Raw genomic sequence first — 20,299 nt, forward strand, 5'->3', positions numbered from 1 at the left:
TAGCAATACACATCAAACTGAGCAAGTGCAGAGTGCCCCCAAGGCTCTGTGCTATCAGGAGATGGATTGGGGACTGTGGAAGAAGGGGAGGATCAGAGTAGACAGGATCAAACAGCCTTTTTACACAATGCGGAGGATTAACCCCTTAGGTTCCACAGTGAGTCTAACAAGCATGCTTTACTGCATATACAGACTGATTTTACTGGTGTGGGTTTAGTAACACTTTAAGGCTTTAGAACCACTATAAGTAAGGGGTTGTACCAAAGAACAGTTGGAGAGAGACAATTAAAAGATAAGGTACAGGGTGCTCTAGGCAGGGACCTATCAGGAATCTGTAGTTCAAAGTCTATAACATGGTAGAGGCAAATGGGACGTCGGACGGGTGTCCTGTGGTGCAAATCAGCAGCACTCAACAAGAGAAGCAAACTCTGGTAGGAAATAGAACGGAGAGAGGCACTTTGAAGTGTAATAAAATCAAGATGTTTAATAGCCAAAATGGTTAAAAACACTTTAAAAGGGAGAATGTATAAATAGGCTTATCACATGTACGAGATGCCCAGTGGGATTGCCCAATCGGCATGTCTCCTTGCTGGTCAGCGGTATGGAGGTGTGTTGCAGATACCCTGGAACATCTGTCATGCTGCCAAAACCAGGGTGGAACACAGTACCCGGATGTGAGGTCACATCCACGTACTGCATTCCATGCTGGTTCTGGCAGGATGGAAGTGGTGTGCTAAGTTATTAAAGTGGTTATACATTCAAAACATTTTACCTTAATGCATTCCCTGCATTACGATAAGAAATGTTCCAGTAGTTGCATCACTGTTGTCAGGTGACTTTTGTGCTCCCCCTTCAAATTGCCTACTCACCGACTCCTGGAACCCCTACAGGGGTATTGGGCCTGTAATGATAGGATGGACTCCACTGCTCGCTGTTGCTTCTCATGGGTACCTCAGGTAAATCCAGGTGGGTAAAATTTCAGCAATACCCTCAGGCATCGACCTCCCTAATCCGATAGAGGCCCCGCCGCTTCCCGGTACCCGCCATCCTCAGAGTTCACACCGGAAACTACCACACAACTTCTATCAGACTCTGCAGCTGACCCTGTTCTTACAGGACACAGAGGCAGCAGCGGCAGCCATTGTCTCCTGCTACCGTCAGTCAAATTGTGTGAGCAGAGGGTGGGGCCAAACCTTCCTGAGTGTGTCTATGGACACATACAGCCCGGCTCAGGAGCCTGCCTGAATGTGTGCCCCATAGCACACAGTTTGCTATGGGGCCAAACTTTCTGAAGAGAAGCCCAGCGCATCGGTGGGGGATCCCAAAAGTTTTTTCATTTAGGCAACACAAAATGTATGCCTTATAACTTTAAGTAGTAAGCAAAGATTTCATATTACTTTGTGCAGCCTACATGAAAATCAATACACCACATATTATGAGACAGAATAACAACAAAAATATCCAGAAAAATGCATTTTTAAAAAAGGTATAAATTGATTTGCATTTTAATGAGTGAAATATGTATTTGACCCCTTTGCAAAACATGACTTAGCATTTGGTGGCAAAATCCTTGTTGGCTATCAGAGGTCAAACGTTTCTTGTAATTGGCCACCAGGTTTGTACACATCTCGGAAGGGATTTTGTCCCACTCCTCTTTGCAGATCCTCTCCAAGTCACTAAGGTTTCAAGGCTGACGTTTGGTAGGCTAGGTCACTTCCAGGACCTTAATGTGCTTCTTCTTGAGCCAATCCTTTGTTGCCTTGGCCGTATGTTTTGGGTCATTGTCATGCTGGAATACCCAACCACTACCCGTTTTCAATGCCCTGGCTGAGGGAAGGAGGTGTTCTCACCCAAGCTTTGATGATACATGGCCCCGTCCATCGTCCCTTTGATGCAGTGAAGTTGTCCTGTCCCCTTAGCAGAATAACACCCCCAAAGCATAATGTTTCCACCTCCATGTTTCACGGTGGGGATGGTGTTCTTGGGGTCATAGGCAGCATTCTTCCTCCTCCAAACACAGCAAGTTGAGTTGATGCCAAACACCTCGATTTTGGTCTCCCCTGACCACAACACTTTCACCCAGTTCTCCTCTGAATTATTCAGATGTTCATTAGCAAACTTCAGACAGCCCTGTACATGTGCTTTCTTGAGCAGGGGGGCCTTGCTGGGCGCTGCAGGATTTCAGTCTTTCACGGCGTAGTGCTTTACCAATTGTTTTCTTGGGGACTATGGTCCCAACTGCCTTGAGATCATTGACAAGATTTTCCCATGTAGTTCTGGGCTGATTCCTCATGGTTCTCATGAACATTAAACTCCACAAGGTGAGATCCTGCATGGAGCCCCAGACCGAGGGAGATTGACAGTTATATTGTGCTTCTTCCATTTGCGAATAATCGCACCAACTGTTGTCACCCTCTGACCAAGATGCTTGGCGATGGTCTTGTAGCCCATTCCAGCCTTGTCTAGGTTCACAATCTTGTCCCCGACATCCTTGGACAGCTCTTTGGTCTTGACCATGGTGGAGAGATTGGAATCTGATTGCTTCTGTGGAAAGGTGTCTTTTATACAGGTAACAAGCTGAGATTAGGAGCACTCCCTTTTAAGGGCACTTTCACACTCACAGCACTCGGGCTTCGGCTATTTTTAGCGGCGCTTTACCGTTGTTTTACCGCACGCTTTTCGGCCGCTAGCGGGGCACTTTTAACCCCTGCTGCAGCCGAAAAAAGGTTAAAAGGTTTAAAGCGCTGCTTCGGCGGCACTGCCCATTGTCTTCAATGGGCAGGAGCGCTTTAGGAGCGGTGTATACACCGCTCCTAAAGCGCCTCAAAGAAGCTGCTAGCAGGACTTTTTTTGACGTCCTGCCAGCGCACCACTCCAGTGTAAAAGCCCTCGAGCTTTCACATTGGAGTGACAGGAGAGGCGCTTTACAGGCGCTATAGTGCCTGTAAAGCGCCTCAGTGTGAAAGGGGTCTAAGAGAGTGTTCCTAATCTCAGCTCATTACCTGTATTGAAGACACCTGGGAGCCAGAAATCTTTCTGATGGGGGATCAAATACTTATTTCACTCATTAAAATGCAAATCAATTTATAACTTTTTTTAAATGCATTTTCTTTAGTTTTTTTTTTTTTGTTATTCTGTCTCTCTGTTAAAATAAACCTACCATTAAAATTTAGGCTAGGTTCACACTGCTGCGAATTTTATTGCGAATTTAAGCCGCTGTGATCGCTCAAATTCGCAAGTCATTTTAATAACATTGTTTTCCATGAGTGCTGTTCACATCAATGCGTTGCGAATTTAACCTGCGTAAAAAAAGGGTCCTGTCCGAGTTTGATCCGTGTGCAATGCGAATTCAGCTCCATAGATTGCAAAATTTGCAGTAGAATCGCAAGAACACACAAAGAATTCGCAATGCAAATTTGCAACGCAATCGGATCAAAATCGCGCTAAATTCGCACTGCAGCAGTGTGAACCTAGCCTTATAGATGGATTATTTCTTTTTCAGTGGGCAAACGTACAAAATCAGCGGGGGATCAAATACTTTTTCCCCTCACTGTATGAGAAACTTTCAGATTCAGTGCAGAAGAAACAGAAGTAGGAATTCACAAAGTATTTACATTCATTCTGCAGAACCAGCTTTAGAATTCCATGTCTGTCCATTGTGACGACATGCTGCCATAATTAAGCCCTTGTAGATTTTTTGTTCCGAGCCATGGCTTGTCTGTTATGCCTGCATGTTCTATGAACGTTTGTTGGGTAACATGTTTTTAATTCTGGATTCTTCACATAGATGATGTTCATGCATTTTGTTTAGGTGCAAAACTTTGAACAGAGTCTGGCTGTGGTGTTTGGAAGTCTGCTAAGGATTTCAGGGACACCATATAGCACAGGGCTGCTTTTGGAGGAGGGTTGGAGAGTGGTGTCCTTGGTAAATGCAAATTTCATCTGAATATGTAGCCATGGCAAACAGATTCCAACTGCAGCTTAGAGAACTGTGGGTAATATCAATACTTTCATTCTGTTCCAGTTTATTAAATTGGCCACACTGCGTTTCATGGGCATGCAGACATCTATGGTGATAGTTTTGAGGTCAGAAATGACTTTTTGCACTTATGCAAATTCTCCATAGTAGCAGCATTTCCTTCATGGCGTCACACACATAATTAATGCCCACAACGGAATATCGGGCGAAGATTGAACTTGAAAACAACCCAATATTTTTTTTTTTTTTTTTTTTCTTTTAAAAGATTTTATATTCTGGTCTGTGAGCTGATTGCTGAAGCTGTGTGACCAGGAACAGTGCTCATTCACAGAAGTCAGCTGTAACAGCTTGCTCTATCTCCTCCCTCCTTCCTCTACTGGTCTTGTGATCAGACAGTGCAGGAAGCAGAACATACAGCACATCAACTGAATTTTGTGACTGCAACCATCTCCTGGATGCTACATATGAGAGATCTGCTGGATACCTTTATTAGATATCCTGTATGGAGGCTGCACTCCCTATCAAACTATGCACCTGAACAAAGAAGTTCATCTACTTTACATTGTAAAGTCTTGATACAGTAAGTGTATTAACTATACTTGCCATTACCCAACACTTTATGCATTGCAGTGAAACTGACACCGCATGCAAAGCTGGCACCCACACTATGCTAACTGGCTGCTACAGGGTCACCATGCAGAAATATTCTACCATTTACATTACAACTTGGATGCAATTTAAAATCTGTTTCGAACTACAAGGCTGTTCTGAACAAACCTCCGCTTTTAAAGTGGATTTGACAAGCAAGAAATACGGGAGCTGCCATTGATGACTGGTTGTTGAAGCTGTACCTGTACCCTTCTTTGTTAGTCACTGACTAACACCGTGCCCGGCAAGCATGTGCACATCAGGTGCTTCTCAATGCCTTCTATTATTCCAGGTCAGTGACTTTAGTGAATGAGCGATATGGGGGACAGCACTGGAGCATGCACTTTCAAAATTAAGTTGAAAATAGGTGCTTTTATATTTGTATTCTTATTGGTTCCTTTCAAACTGCCCACGAGAGATGACATTTTTTAGTCATGTTTATTTGTATTACTAAGATCAACTGGTTGTTAGGACAAGGGCCGCCATAGATGCCTATTTATTTCAGTGACTGTGCCTCTTTTACAAGCTGTTGCAGCACTGCTGAGATAATAAAGGCAAATATTACATGTGAACAGTTTTAAAATGGTAAACCTGGTGTCAGAGGGGCGATTCTGCCACTAGAAACAAATCGCCAGGCTGCCTGTGTATCCCTATGGAATTGGTCCCTCTGTAGACAAATGCAGCAAAATGTTGCTCTGTCGCTGGCCTGAACATTGCTGAATCAGTTGCTGTTGTTAGGAGCAACATCTCACTACCTCAGCTACAGAATGAGTGATTCTATAGGGACAAATAGACAGCCTCTTTGGTGATTCTGCCACTGGTGATTTAAAAATTCCAGCAGCAGAGTTGTCAATCAGTCTGTTTATATGCTATCCACTTGAAAAATACAAATGCTACCTGGATTAGTTGCAGCTTTCCATAAATCTGCTCCTCTGTGAGTCAAGGCATAGGAGTTACTCTTTAGGCTTTTTATGGCGCTCACAAAAAAAAAATGGTATTACCAGCAAGTAGTTAAATTATAATTTGCTAGTTTAACCATAAATCATAGTTTGAAAAATGTTGTGTAATCAGCATAGCTGAATATATTCAGTGTAGATAAAGCTGTGATCCTAGGAAATGATACACCAATAATATATGCTAGTTCAAAGCATGTAATTATATTGGCGAAAATTATTATAATCTCCAGCACCTCCTCCCTTGCTTGCAACAGGGCCGTGACTGTTTATTCTTGTACGTTCTGCCTGGAAACTGGGTGTGACAGTGTTTTGTTTGTCTACTATGATGCCTTGAAGGATAAATTCGCTAAACTGCATTCAATGAAGGGTGGGGAGGTGATATGGATGTTCGGATCTCCTATATTAAGCTTAGTAAACACGGGCCGCATGTTGGGCAGCATTGGCCAGTTCAATGGATACCACCCGACATTCAGACGATCCGACAGGTCGAAGGGTCATGACTGAAAAAGGTCTGCTGACCAGCTCCCAATCAGCACTCTCAGCCAATGGCTGGGAGTGCTGACTCGAGTGTTCTGGCTGGGGGAGGGTCATACCCCTTTCAGAACGCAAACAGGAGAGTTGATAGCTGTACTAACGTCGGATTGTTAGTACAGTGGCTCTGAGCTGTCAGGTATTTTCAATTAACACGCTGGGTTGAATGAACAAAAAAATAGTAGTGGTACGAGGCGTAACCCTGTTTCACTGGCTACAAGCAATATGCTTTGCACTGAGTAGTCCTGACACATAGTAGCTTCCGATGCTAAAACTGTGCCAAACCCCCAAAAATCTAGGGGAATTTGTAGTAGTGGTACCTAGAAATGCATAATTTCAAATTAGGTGATGGTTGAAACATAGGCACAGCAACTGATATTCTGCTTTGGAGGTTCTACAGCTGTGCAATCTAATTTGCTTGGTAGAATGCAGTACTTGCATGTAGCGTTGGTAGGCTCTTTATTAAAGCAAACGCACTATTATGCAAGGTTTACTTGTGTGATTGCCCCCCCATTACTTGTGGTGAAAACAATGCATTATGGAAGAAAATCATAAATTAGACTTGCCTTACTGCCAGGCTTCCAGTAGGCTTTTTTGGAAAGTTGAGGATCCCAAATCCCTTGAAAACCCGCTTGTTTACAGTGCAATAGCATCCTTTTGCAAGAATTGGGATCCTGAGTTTTTTTTCCAAGAGCCCTCAGTGAAGCCCAGTGACTCCAGTGGCAGGAAGCCACTGGAATCAGAGTATTTTTAAGGCATTTTCTTTTAATGGTGTTTGTTTTGTGAGTAGGGGGAGGGCAGCCCTTGGATTTCCACTTTAAACTTTGTCTTGAGTTATAAGCTTCATAGTTTTGGTTATTTCCTAGTTTAGTAAGGGAGAGAAGGAACCCAATCTGAGAATGGTGCTGAGTGCAGACCATGGCACCTGGGGCTCTGGAGTGACCAGAGAAAGCACGGAGCGTTCGTCATTGAAATTCCACAAAACGCAGAGGTTTGCATTTAATGTACATGTGTGCTGTGCAATATAAAGCCCCATACACACGATAGGACTTTGTAGAATCTTTCCTGTGGATTTTTGTACAAAGGGCGTTGGCCATAAGTTTGTATTGCATACAGACGGCAGGACTTTTCCAGCCAACTTTCACCAAATCACGTGGTTTTTCAGCTCTTTACCACCACCCTTTGGTCAGCTTCTGTATTGTTGTCTGATATTGTGTCAATCTCGCCGCTTTTATCGGCGAAATTGACACCTTGCAATGCCAGGCACTGTTTGGTATGAATCTTGAGGGGTAACTCCACGCCAAATTTTTTATAAAAAACCTGCATGGGTTCCCCTCCAAGAGCATACAAGGCCCTTAGGTCTGGTATGGATTTTCATGGAAACCACTACGCCGAAAAAAACGTTGTGGGGGTCCCCCCAAATCCATACCAGACCCTTATCCGAACACGCAACCCGGCCGGTCAAGAAAGGGGGTGGGGACGAGCGAGCCGTACCATGCCGCATGCCCTCAACATGGGAGGTGGGTGCTTTGGGGGGGGGTCTGCGCCCCCCCTCCCCCAAAGCACCTTGTCCCCATGTTGATGAGGACAAGGGCCTCTTCCCGACAACCCTGGCCGTTGGTTGTCAGGGTCTGCGGGCGGGGGGCTTATCGGAATCCGGGAGCCCCCTTTAATAAGGGCCCCCCAGATCCCGGCCCCCCACCCTATGTGAATGAGTATGGGGTACATCGTACCTCTACCCATTCACCTAGGGAAAAAAAGTGTCAATAAAAACACACTACACAGGTTTTAAAAGTTATTTTATTAGGCAGCTCCGGGGTCTTCTTCCGACTTTGGGGGTCTCTCCGGCCTCTTCTCCCGCTCTCCGGTTCTTCTGCCGGGCTCCTCCGCTATCTTCCGCTCTTTTGCTAGCGGAGGAGCCCAGTCTTCAGAGATGTCTTCTTCCCTCTTCTCTTCCAGAGATGTTGACACGACGCTCTCTCTGGCTGTAATGCTGTCTGTGCGCTCTGTTATGGCTTATATAGGCGGTGATCCCGCTCCCCTATGACATCACGGTCCCGGGGCATGCTGGGACTGTGAGGTCATAAGGGGGCATGGTCATGTCATCCTATGACCTCGCCCCCTTATGACTTCACAGTCCCAGCATGCCCCGGGTATGGATTCGGGTGGACTCCCACGCCGTTTTTTCGGCGTAGGGGTTCCCCTTAAAATCCATACCAGACCTAAGGGCCTGGTATGCCCCCAGAGGGGAATTCCCTCTCGCGCTCCCCGCAATAGGAAAATGTGTTTTTCCTATTGCAGCCAGCACGAGATGTACAGTACCCTGTCGCCGAGAACCAGTGCGATGGGTTCGCGCTGGAAACATTCTCGCGGCCGCGTACTGTAGTTTGTGCAAAAGTCCGATGCTTTTGTGTACACATGATCGGACTTTGCTCCATCGGACTTTTGTTGCCGGAAAGTTTGTGCGTTCGCACAGCCAACAAAAGTCCGATGGAAACAGAAAAAGTTTGTCCGATGGAGCGTACACACGGTCGGATGTTGCTCCAAAACGGCTAATTTGCATGTTTGTTGTCAAAAAGTCAGATCGTGTGTACAGGCCTTTAGATTGCTTAGTTGGAGCACAAACACAATCTGCTACACAAATTATAAGAGACCAGGGCAAAGATTGCTTCACAAAGATAGCAGATGTTGGCACAATCGCCGTTTAGCACAGGGTTACAAAGAAAAATGCTATTTGTAGTTAGGCAGGCAAATTAATTCATACGTTTGCTGTATGCATACAAGGAAGCATGCTATTTTGAGGTATTTTCTGACCTGTTCTCTTATAGTTGAATAATTTGCATGGAGTGTCTACAATTAAAACCTTGCTTATATGGGCCTTAGTAGAACCTGTTCAAAAAAAAAAAAAAAAAAAAAAAAAGAATCCCTGTAAATGGAGGCTGTTGGCACAGGTTACAAAATGCAGTAACAACATTCGTAGTGCTACAGGAAGATGATTTCATGTTGTTGATGGGTATGTGGAATTATGCCTGTGTGCCTTTTTGAAGTGAGTAACAATGATATATGGTGGCTGATGTGCATCATTTAAGCAGCTTTGATGAGCAATGTTGTAACATTGCCATATCGCTAGCACTTACATGCTTCTGTTCAGATGGCCATGTAAGACTCGGTTCACACTGTACACAGCATAGGAATCACACAGGAACCACACCGCATTTCTGTGCAATTCACATACGATTCAGTGCGGTGCGATTTGAGCCCATTCATTTCGAATGGGCTCAAATTGCACTGCATCGCTTCAAAGAAGTGCATTCACTTTTCTGGAGCCACAACGAACCAAATCGCATGGTTTTGTACCATGTGATCCAATGCAGGTAAACGCAGTGCGTTTGCGACCTGCATTTGGGGTGTCCTAACTTTGTATTAACACCCGCAGAAGATTGCAAGGGCAGTGCGATTTGCAATTCGGAGCAGGAAACGCAGTGTGACCCTAAAATTTATTTTAAAATGTATTTAAAATTATGTACGAACACCCTCAATGTTTTCATTCAGCATCTTACCATTTGGCTTTGTGGCCGGCACAGCCAAAATGTCAAGACTGTTTTCCAAGTCTTTCTGAAAACATTGCTTGCAATGAAACCCATAAAACCTGCCAAAAACCCCATAGCTAATCCTCTATCACCTCCATGAAACACGCTGTTTTAAAAATGACTGGTCAACTTTTGTACACTAGCCATTCTCCATGCTCTTAAGGCTCGGTTCACACAGGGGCAACACGATTTCAGCGCGACTTTGTACGGCGACTTCAACGCGGCTTCAACGCGACTTCAGCGCGACTTCAGCGCGACTTTAGCAAATTACAACGCGACTTCAAGTCGCCTCCAGGACAGGCGACTTCGGCTGTGGCCAATCACAGGACAATCATCTCTCTGGGAGGGAGGGGTTTGCCTGGGCAAACAAAATTTTTTGCCTGCAAAGTCGCTTGACTTTAGAGAGAGATCCGACTTGGAGGCGACTTCCATTGATTTCTATGGTACAGGTCGCCTACCAAGTCGGATCCAAGTAGTACAGGGAGTACGCTCTGAAGTCGGAGCGACTTCAGTAGTGTCTATTAAGACGCTCCCATTCACTGTCATGTGAATCTCTTTCTGGGGCGACTTGGGGCGACTTGAGGGGCGACAAGTCGGATCCCAAGTCGTCCCAGTGTGAACCGAGCCTTAGTGAGCCTTTCTTGTAAATGGAGACTTTGTTACTACCTGCACTATATATGTGTGTGTGTGTGTGTGTGTGTGTGTGTGTGTGTGTATATTATAATAATTTACTACAGTAAAACTTCTTAACCATAAAATGGAGCAAAGGTATCATGCCAGTCGCTAACTGAAGCAGTGGTATAGTGCACCATCTTTTTCCATCTTGAAATCTGAAACTTTCCACTTAACACACCATGAGAAAGGAAGAAAAAGAAGCCGTCTCTGTATTGTGCCAGGAGGTTCAGCTGGAAGAAATGACTTAAAGGAAAATGAGTCTTTTTAGGGATGTATATATCAATGTTTGCAAGTGCATATATGAGCATGTAAAAAGCAAACAAAAATTCTCAACTCTATTAACTCAGCTCAACTCGGTCTTGCTATATGTACATTAGTGCTCTACATTTTATGCAGATATTATATAGGAAAATGTGTTGCACTTTCTGAGATCTGCTAAAGTTTTCAGTACGCTAATGACTTCCCTTGGCAAAACCCTACAACCAAAACAATTAGTTGTCAGTTATCAGAGTCATGACAGAAGGGATTCCAGCATCTTTCATGCTTTGATGGTAACAGTATGTTATAATTTCTGGAGCAGAGAGGCATGCTGGGCTTCACCTGTTGATGCATGACTTGGAGCTACTTGCACTTACATTGTCCAAAACCATACAGATAAGGTAGGTGCTAATCCCCTTACAGTGAACTCCATAATCTGAGTTTCAAAAAACATATATGTTTAACATTGTTACATTAATTAACACCCTTAAATAGACATATATACCACTTTTATAAAGTGAAAAACATGTAACCCAAAAATTGGTATTGAATCAACCTCAAACTTGTAGAAAAATTAGAAAAGCAAAGAAACAAAAGCACATAAATAAAAAAACAGAACACAAGTCATTTTTATATTCAGCAATATTGGAGCAATTCATCAACAATTCATCCCATCCACGGTGCTTCTATGTGGGTGATCCTAGATAATACGCAAACAGTCCACCACCAGTGAAGCTATGAATGCACTCACCAGAGCCCTAAGGCCACCAGAACCAGTCAAGCCTTTTTTATTTTTTGGCCTACAAGGCCCGAAGCCAACTTCACTCCTTCTTTAAACAATCAGCGTGTCCTCCTGCAATAGGGAGTTCTCCCATCAATGGATGAACATCAAACCACAGGAAGGAAAATGACAGAATGATTGTGCAACACAGTTTATTAAAATTCCTTTAAAATAAATCCCACAGTTTATGCGCTTACGTGTAAAAAGTGCCCAGACCAGCTCAGTCGACATTTCTAGATAAGCAAGATGCTCAAAGCTCTGTCAGGTTATTCGGTGCGCAGCGATGTTGCTCTTACCCAACCTCTGCATGCATTCCATTACAAAACGGACGTGACGTCACTTGTGGTCCACGGATGTTCAAGCAGAGATCTGACCTCCTAAACATGTTTTTTTGAAATACAGATTATGAGTTCGCTTTAAGGGGATTAGCGCCTACTTTAACTGTATGGTATGATCAATAGTGTGTCACATTTTTCACAACACACTCTGATTTTCAGGTTGGCGCCATTTATATATTTTTGTAATTGCGGTTACATTTTGTAAGGGTGTGGGGTTATTTTTTTTTTTTTTTTTGTTTTTTGTTTTTTTTTCAGTGACTCTTAGGCTGGCCATACATGTTCAATTTTCTTGTACAATTTTTAGATTTACCAAAAACCATATGAGCTCAAAACTACAACAAGGCAACACTTTCAATTGTATCCAATTGGGCAGGCCCTTGCACTACATAGTTGAAGGTAAATCTAAAGAAAATTGTAAAGAAATTCTATAATGTATGGTCAGCCTTAGGCTCATGTCATACTAGTTGTTGGCCTTCATAAAGGGGTTGTAAACCCTCAGTTTTTCACCTTAATGCATTCAATGCATTAAGGTGAAAAACCTTCTGTGCTGCAGCACCTCCCCCCCTTACCTGAGCTCGATCGTTCCAGCGGTGGGGACCAGCACAGCAGCTCCAGCCTCCTGTCTCAGGTCCTCATTGGATAGATTGATAGAAGCAGGGGGCGGGACCGGGTCTTGCTGTCTGTGTTGATGGAAAGCGTCTCACTGTGGGGGAACTCGATGAAGAGGAGGAGTCAGGAGAGCCGCCGGGGCACCCCAGAAAAGAAGGATCAGGGCCGCTCTGTGCAAAACCCTTGCACAGAAAAGGCCAATATAACATGTTTGTTATTTAAAAAACAAAAACAAAACAAAGCTTTACAATCACTTTAGGCTCGGTTCACACTGGGGCGACTTGGGATCCGACTTGTACGCCCTCAAGTCGCCCCAAGTCGCTCCAGAAATAGTTTCAATGGGAGTTAACGCTAGCGTCTTAATAGACACTACTGAAGTCGCTCCGACTTCAGAGCATACTCCCTGTACTACTTTGATCCGACTTTGATCCGACTTCAGCCTATTGACTATCATTAAAGTCGGATCGCCGTCTCGCATGATCCGACTTCGGCATGCGACTTGTGCTCAGATGATCTTGAGGGGAACTCCGCGCCAAATTTTAAATAAAAATCCGGCATGGGTTCCCCCTCCAAGGGCATACCAGGCCCTTGGGTCTGGTATGGACCTTGAGGCGAACCCCCTACGCCAAAAAAACGGCGTGGGGGTCCCCCCCCCCAATCCATACCAGACCCTTATCCGAGCACGCAGCCCGGCCGGACAGGAATGGGGGTGGGGACGAGCGAGCGCCCCCCCCTCCTGAACCGTACCAGGCCGCATGCCCTCAACATGGGGGGTTTGGTGCCTTGGGGGAGGGGGGCGCGCTGCGGCATGGTACCCCTACCCATTCACCTAGGGAAAAAAGCGTCAATAAAAAACACAGTACACAGGTATTTAAAATAATTTATTAGGCAGCTCCGGTATCTTCTTCCCACTTCGGGGGTCTCTCCGGCGTCTTCTCCCGCTGTCCGCATCTTCTGCCGGCTCTTTTGCCAGCGGTGGTCCGGACCTCTGGATCATCTTCTTCCCTCTTCTCTTCCAGAGATGTTGACACGACGCTCTCCCCAGCCAGAATGGTTTCTGTGCGCTCTGCAAGGGACTTATATAGGCGGTGACCCCGCCCCCTTATGCCGTCACAGTCCCTGGGCATGCTGGGTCTGTGACGTTTTAGGAGGCGTGGTCACCGGGTGATGACCACGCCCCCTTATGACGGCACAGCCCCAGCATGCCCTGGGACAGTGACCTCATAAGGGGGCGGGGTCACCGCCTATATAAGTCCGTTGCGGAGCGTTCAGAGACCATTCCAGCTGGAGAGAGCGTCGTGTCAACATCTCTGGAAGAAAAGAAGAAGGCAGAAGTCCGGACCACCGCTAGCAATTGAGCTGCAGAAGATAGCGGAGGAGCCGGCAGAAGATGCGGACACCGGGAGGAGACGGCGGAGAGACCCCCGAAGTCGGAAGAGGACCCCCGAAGTCGGAAGAAGATCCCGGAGCTGCCTAATAAATTATTTTAAAAACCTGTGTACTGTTTGTTTTATTGACGCTTTTTTTCCCTAGGTGAATGGGTAGGGGTACCATGTACCCCATACTCATTCACATAGGGTGGGGGGCCGGGATCTGGGGGCCCCCTTATTAAAGGGGGCTCCCAGATTCCGATAAGCCCCCCGACCCCGACAACTAACGGCCAGGGTTGTCGGGAAGAGGCCCTTGTCCTCATCAACATGGGGACAAGGTGCTTTGGGGGGGGGGGGGGGCGCACACTGCGCCCCCCATGCCCCAAAGCACCCCCCATGTTGAGGGCATGCGGCCTGGTACGGTGGGGGGGGGGGCCGCCGGCGAAGTCGCCCGTCATGGAGGCGACTTGAAGTCGCCTCGTAATTTGCCGAAGTCGCGCTGAAGCCGCGTTGAAGTCGCGGTACAAAGTCGCGTTAAAGTCGTGTTGCCCATGTGTGAACCGACCCTTAAGCTCTGGCGAGACTGCAGAAGATTCTCAAAGATCACAACAAAGACTATAGAGTCAGTCAGGTTTGGTTTCATGCAGCTTAGAAACATCTGTTGGTGGTTTACATTAGGGGCTGGCAGCTTGCCGTAGACAAACATCATGCCTGTATTGTGAACTTTGAGGGCTGGTTCACACCATGCCTGTACATGAATCGATTCAGAGCGCATGCAAAATGCACTCCATTTGCAATCTACATTGGGTGTCAATAGAAAGTGAACACCCCACATCAGATCACCTGGTACTTTTGTTCTATACTGTCCGGTTAAAGTGCATTTTAAACAGTAGTGTGTGCACTAGCGCGGTGTGATTTTTAGATCATTCAAAATGAATGGTCTGAAATCACACCACACAGAACCACATGTGAACCGTGCAGGAACACTCAGAGCTTTCCTGTGTGATTCATGTGCAAGCATGGTGTGAACTGGCCCTTAAAATTCATTTAGTCACAATGCTTTTAAATACAAAGATGAATAAGGGCTTGTTTTAGAGTGCTTTTACTGCTTCTTCAGACAGAATACTAGTATGCATGACCTGGTCATGGGTTCATTACAACAACAAAAAAACCTTTTTTTGTCAGGCTTACTAATGCATATTAAAAGCTTAACCCCTTCACCACAGAGTTGCGCATATATGCAGCAGCATGACGGGTAGGCCTTACCACCAAGCTGCTGTATGTAAGTGGTGTAGTGCTGTTCTGTGGCACGCTCGATCAGTACTCACAGAACTGTGACTGAGCTGTCACCAATTGCTCAGTCGAGTATCAATGTGCAGGAGACACTAGGATGGGCTCCCCGTTATGTCATTACTGTGCAGCCAATCACAGTGAACAAATGAATAGGAGTCTCTTCTTCTGGCAGCAAGGTCAATCTAAAGGGATGGCAGCAAGGGGTTAAAGCGGAAATTCACCCAAAAGGGGAAGTTCTACTTGTTTGCATACTTTACCCCCCCTACTCCCCAGCAGGTACCTGGTTTTGATGGGTACCCGCTCCCACTTCCAGTCCAGTCGCTTTATAGGTCCCAAAAGTCTGAGGGTCCATTCACAAAGCACAGTGGGAAACCAGCTTTGAAACGTGAAGGCTTTACTTCTGGTTTCCCTAAGGTGCCAGTGCCTTCGCTCTAAGCTGATTGAAGAATTGGCTCAGGTGAGGACATCGGTGGATCCCTGAACAGGCAAGTGTCCTTATTAAAAGTCAGCAGCTAAAGTATTTGTAGGTGCTAACTTAAAATTTTTTGGGGGGAGACTGGAGCTCCTCTTTAACTGAACTACACCCACCACTGTCTGTGATACTTGTTCAGACTAGTGTTTAAAGACTTAAACGTGTGCAAGTTAGGCTTGAGGTTAAATCCACAGTCCTTTTACAGGAATGATAACATTTACATGTAACCAAGATGACCACTGCAGGGAGCAAGTATGAATAGCATAGAATGCATTAAAGTGAAAAACCTTGAGACTTTACAATCACTTTAAGACAATGGAGGTGTTTTTTCAGGTGCTAATGGGCTAAAAAATAGCGCCTGAAAAATGCCTCTCCTGTCTCCCCAGTGTGAATGCCCAAGTGCTTTCACACTGGAGCGCTGCGCTGGCAGGACGTTAAAAAAAAGTCCTGCAAGCAGCATCTTTGGGGCGGTGTCTACACCGCTCCTCCACCACCCCTGCCCATTGAAATCAATAGGCATCACAGCCAAAGCGCCTGCAAAGCGCTTCTGCAGTCGCGATACACGGACGCATTTAACCCATTCTTCGACCGCTAGTGGGAATTAAAAGCGCCCTGCTAGCAGCCAAATAGCACTGATAAAACAACTGTAAAGCGCCACTAGAACTAGCGGCGCTTTACCGCTAACGCTGCCCGCGGCTCAATGTGAAAGGGCTCTTATGAATGTAATTAATGGCAGCGACTTGTCAAGAGAGAACTGATAAAAAAAATATTTATGTTGACTTCCCATGATGCAGCATTCTATTATTGCTAAATCTAAAAGTGAGTCACCAGTTACAAAAGGTGCAATGTTCTCTTTTGTGTGAAGACTGTTAACAGCTCTTAGCAAGTATTGAGAGCAGAGGTGCAGTTACAGTCTGAAAAATAAGCAGACCTTTAATCTGCTAAAAGCCCATATTACAGTAGTTTTAAAAAGTTTTCTATTTAGGGTAAAACAAAATGTGTTTGATTTTGAGCTTTGTATTCTTTTCGATCATAAGGGCCTATGCAGTGAAGTTAAAGCAGAGCTCCAGTCTCTTAAGTGAAAATTAAGTCAGCAGCTATAAAAACTGTAGATGCTGACTTTTAATAAACAGCCACTCACCTGTCCAATGATCCAGTGGTGTACTCAACCCAGCCATTTTCTTTCGTGTCCTCTCTTGGTGGTGCCAGCATCTTTACTATGGCCACCTGACTGTGACCGCTTGAGGCTTCACAGCCAGGTGCCCACTGTGCATTGTGAATGATCCCACAGTCTTTTGGGACATGTCATGTGTCCCACAAGACTTCTGGACGGAGGGGGGGAAGGAGAACTTCCGATCGCTTTATCGGAAGTGGGAGCACGTACCTGTCAAAATCTGGTACCTGCTCCCTCCTCCTACCCATAAGCTCCATTTCACAAACAGGAGCCGGGGAGGAAGCCCTAAAGCGGAACTTCTCCTTTTGGGTGGAGCTCTGCTTTCAAAGCAGATCTGTAGCTACCCTTAGAAGCAGCAGGGAACAAAGCAGCCCTGTTTACTTGCATCTATGGGGGGGAACAGATGCCACTACACAATGCAGCTTTCAATGTCTGAGCAGCCAATAACTGGGCCTGAGCATTGTCACATTAGTTGGTGGCCGGTGGTGCAGAGAAGTGTGCATGTACTGAGTAGTGTAAGTAATTGCCAGTAATGCAAATTTTGTTATGTTCCTGAGAGGCCTGCTTAAAGTGGTTCTAAAGGCAGAAGGGTTTTTTTTTTTTTTTTTATCATCTTGCATTCTTCTCTGTGCAGCAGCCTCCCTAATACTCACCAGAGCCCAATCTCGATCCAGCATTGTTGCACGAGAGCCTCGGCTCCCTCCTGATTGGCTGAGACACAGCAGTGGGTGTCATTGGCTCCCGCTGCTGTCAACCAAAGTCAGTGAGCCAATGAGGAGACGGGGCGGGCCGAGCAGCAGCTTCTTATCTGAATGGACAAACGTGTTGCTTGCTGTGGGACCACTCAGCAGGAAGGAGGGGCCAGGAGTGCCTCCAAGGGACCTGAGAAGGAGGATTGGGGCTGTTCTGTGCAAAACCACTGCACAGAGCAGGTAAGTATAACATGTTTGTTATTTTTAAACAAAAAACAAGGCTTTAATATCGCTTTAAGGCCACAGATGTCAAGACTGTCTGATGTGTATTCTGATTTCAAACTCGCTGACCTAATTAACTGTCCCTTTTTATTTTATGTATTTATTTTTTCTTATTATTTTACTTGCTTTGCTCTTCAATGGGGAGAAATTGTTTAGCTTCCTGTGGGTTGCAGTTTATTTCAACTCAAGAGAAATGAAAAATCTACCTTTTGCTATGGGCTCTCCTGCACTGCAAGGGTTAAATATAACATTTTGCCTAGGATACCTGTAACAAGGACTTTCTTACCCTACTCCCAATGGCTACTCTTCTATGTGACTGGTACCCGAAGCATCCTCTTTGACGCACCAGCTAGCGATTGTTTTATACTTTATCAAATACGATGCAGGACCAGTAGGCCTGCATTGTAAGTGAGGACACCAAGGGCCTGCCTACAAGTTGTGCATCAGCTGTAGGAATGGAGAATGAGGGATAAGGTTAGCTAAAACTACTTTTTACAGGTATACTAGGCAAATGATAATTTAACACTCCCCACTGCTGTGGAGCGCCACTGCAAGGGTAGATTTGACATTTTTCCTGAAGTTCATACTGTGTTGACACAGTATGCAATGAGACTGGAAAATCATGTTCTTGTTTTTTTCTGTTCTGTTTCTTTCAGCTACTGAGTGATGACAGGAAGTGAAAGAAGAAGAAGGTATGTATCTCGACTGACTACTTCTTTTCTTTACTAGACTTAAGTGCATTAATCATTGCCTTGTGCAGGCTAATTACTTGGGTAAGTGGGCTTTATGTTGACGTGTACTGTCTTCACTGGTATTGATTTATAATTAATATGTCACACAATCTAGGCTGAATGTAGGAAAAACAATATCTGCCCTTAATGAATGCTGTAGTAGTAGTACATAGGCTTTATGTTTTATAGGCAAAACTTTCTTTAGCTATAAAAACACTTTAATTGACGCATCTTTACCAAAATGATAATCTTTCTTTTACTGCTGTGACTCTCCTTTTCACAATTCCTTTTTAGTTGTTGCACTTTTTAAATGAAGGATCCTTATCCTGTTGTTTTAGCTTTGTGGATTGAGCCTTTTGTTTTTTCCATATATGCAGATATGCGTTTTCTTCACCGAAAAAGAGCAGTTATGCTTTATGTAGCTCGCTAGCTTCAGTTTTGGGTGGACTGATTTTATAAATGCATAATAAAATTCTGTGCATTACAGTTGGCAACTGTAAGCATGGTTCTTGCACTTTTTCAGCAAATTTTCTGATTGACATTGTTTATTACTGTTTTCCTGTATTCTTTACAGGTTCTGGAAGTGTTATGTCCAGTGAGAAATTAAGATATCATGTATTCGCTGTGCTTTAGTATGACCAGGATTTCTACACACAAGCTTCAAAAATTATTCCCTTTTTGTAAGGGTAGGGAAATCCCTTTACATAGACTGTGTGTCAGGTTGGCAACGTGGGTTATTTCCCTGGAAAATCAATGCATTTATTTTCTAAATATGATTGTAATGAAACGTCCCACACTCCCCTTGAGTGCTTCCATCATATACTGCTTCCTCCAGTCTGAATAGAGATATTATAGCCGCATATTACAAACAATGACTAGGCAGGACTCGTTTGGCTGCAAAGCTGGAACTTTTTAATTGAACAAGAATACAGGCTTTTATACACTTGAGAAGGAGGTCACTCACCACGTTAACAATGACCCAAATATTTACCCAAAATATCACACAATGGTTTAGTTAACACAGAACTCCTTCAGACAATAGCAGACCTACTTACAATAAACACATTATGGCAGGGGGCCCCAGACAGGTGGCTTGCTGATGGCAACAGCATCTGCTGTGAGCCCCACACTGGCAGAGACCATTGTGGCCTTTTTAATAATGTCCTTTTGCATTACATAACAGAACATCTTCCTAAATGCTTGTAGCTCCCTTAAATGACAGGGCCCATAGTCGGTAGACAAGAGGCTAGCATTCAGTCCCCTCCAAAAGCCTCTGTCCCGGTTGATTCTATCACTATGATTTTGTACATTTTTATTCATCTCTTCCCAGATGATTAAATTGCATATAAACTGAAAGAATCGCAAGTTGTTAAAGGCCAAGTGCACCTTCTTAGATCTTTAAATTCCATATGCTTCCATTGCCCTCCTCTCCCAAATGATAAAAACTTCACAAGATTTTATTCGTGTCCTGCTGGCTGCACATCACCAAGATCATCACATCACCTACATATGTTACCCTGATTCAAAGATCTTCATGTGTAAACATTGGCAGCCAGCATGCTGCTTTGGGAGAGGAAAGGGGCGAACTGCAGATCTCTGGCCCCCTTTCACACAAGTAAACCAATCAGGTCCTTCTGTTGGTTTTTCAGGTGAACCCCAACAACAGACAGACACCCACCGACATATGATCCTGTCCACAGTAAACAGATGGATGGGGATGGCAGTCAGGTGTAAATGGACAGGTGATCCGTTTACATCAAACTGTCCATAGTGGAGAGTTGGCTGTGTCTGTTAACTCTATCAGCAGAGCAGACAAAGACCAGCCATCCGCCTGCCCAATGGGGATCAGTAGACAGATTCCCCATTGAGCAGGCAGGTTCCAATGGAGCCTATCTCATGTGTAAGGGACCGAAGTTTAGT

The 20,299-nt window shown here is 44.9% G+C and overlaps 1 protein-coding gene across 4 annotated transcripts in view; it reads left to right on the top strand.

Moving 5' to 3' along the window:
• RAB9A (RAB9A, member RAS oncogene family) overlaps window positions 1–20,299 on the top strand; it is a 43,725-nt gene that overhangs the window by 15,460 nt on the left and 7,966 nt on the right. The window contains exons 1-2 of one of the 4 annotated variants that reach the window (XM_073614864.1): window positions 4,331–4,559; window positions 18,305–18,340. The exons of 1 other annotated variant lie outside the window; for it this stretch is intronic. The gene's annotated coding sequence lies outside the window, so the exon portion shown is untranslated. Of the gene's footprint in view, window positions 1–4,330; window positions 4,560–4,589; window positions 4,920–18,304; window positions 18,341–20,299 lie in introns of those variants that run through there. 2 more of the 4 variants (XM_073614865.1, XM_073614863.1) reach the window with 2 other exon arrangements.

The sequence above is a fragment of the Aquarana catesbeiana genome, linkage group LG02 (genome assembly GCF_042186555.1).
Source record: "Aquarana catesbeiana isolate 2022-GZ linkage group LG02, ASM4218655v1, whole genome shotgun sequence".
Lineage (NCBI taxonomy): Eukaryota > Metazoa > Chordata > Amphibia > Anura > Ranidae > Aquarana > Aquarana catesbeiana.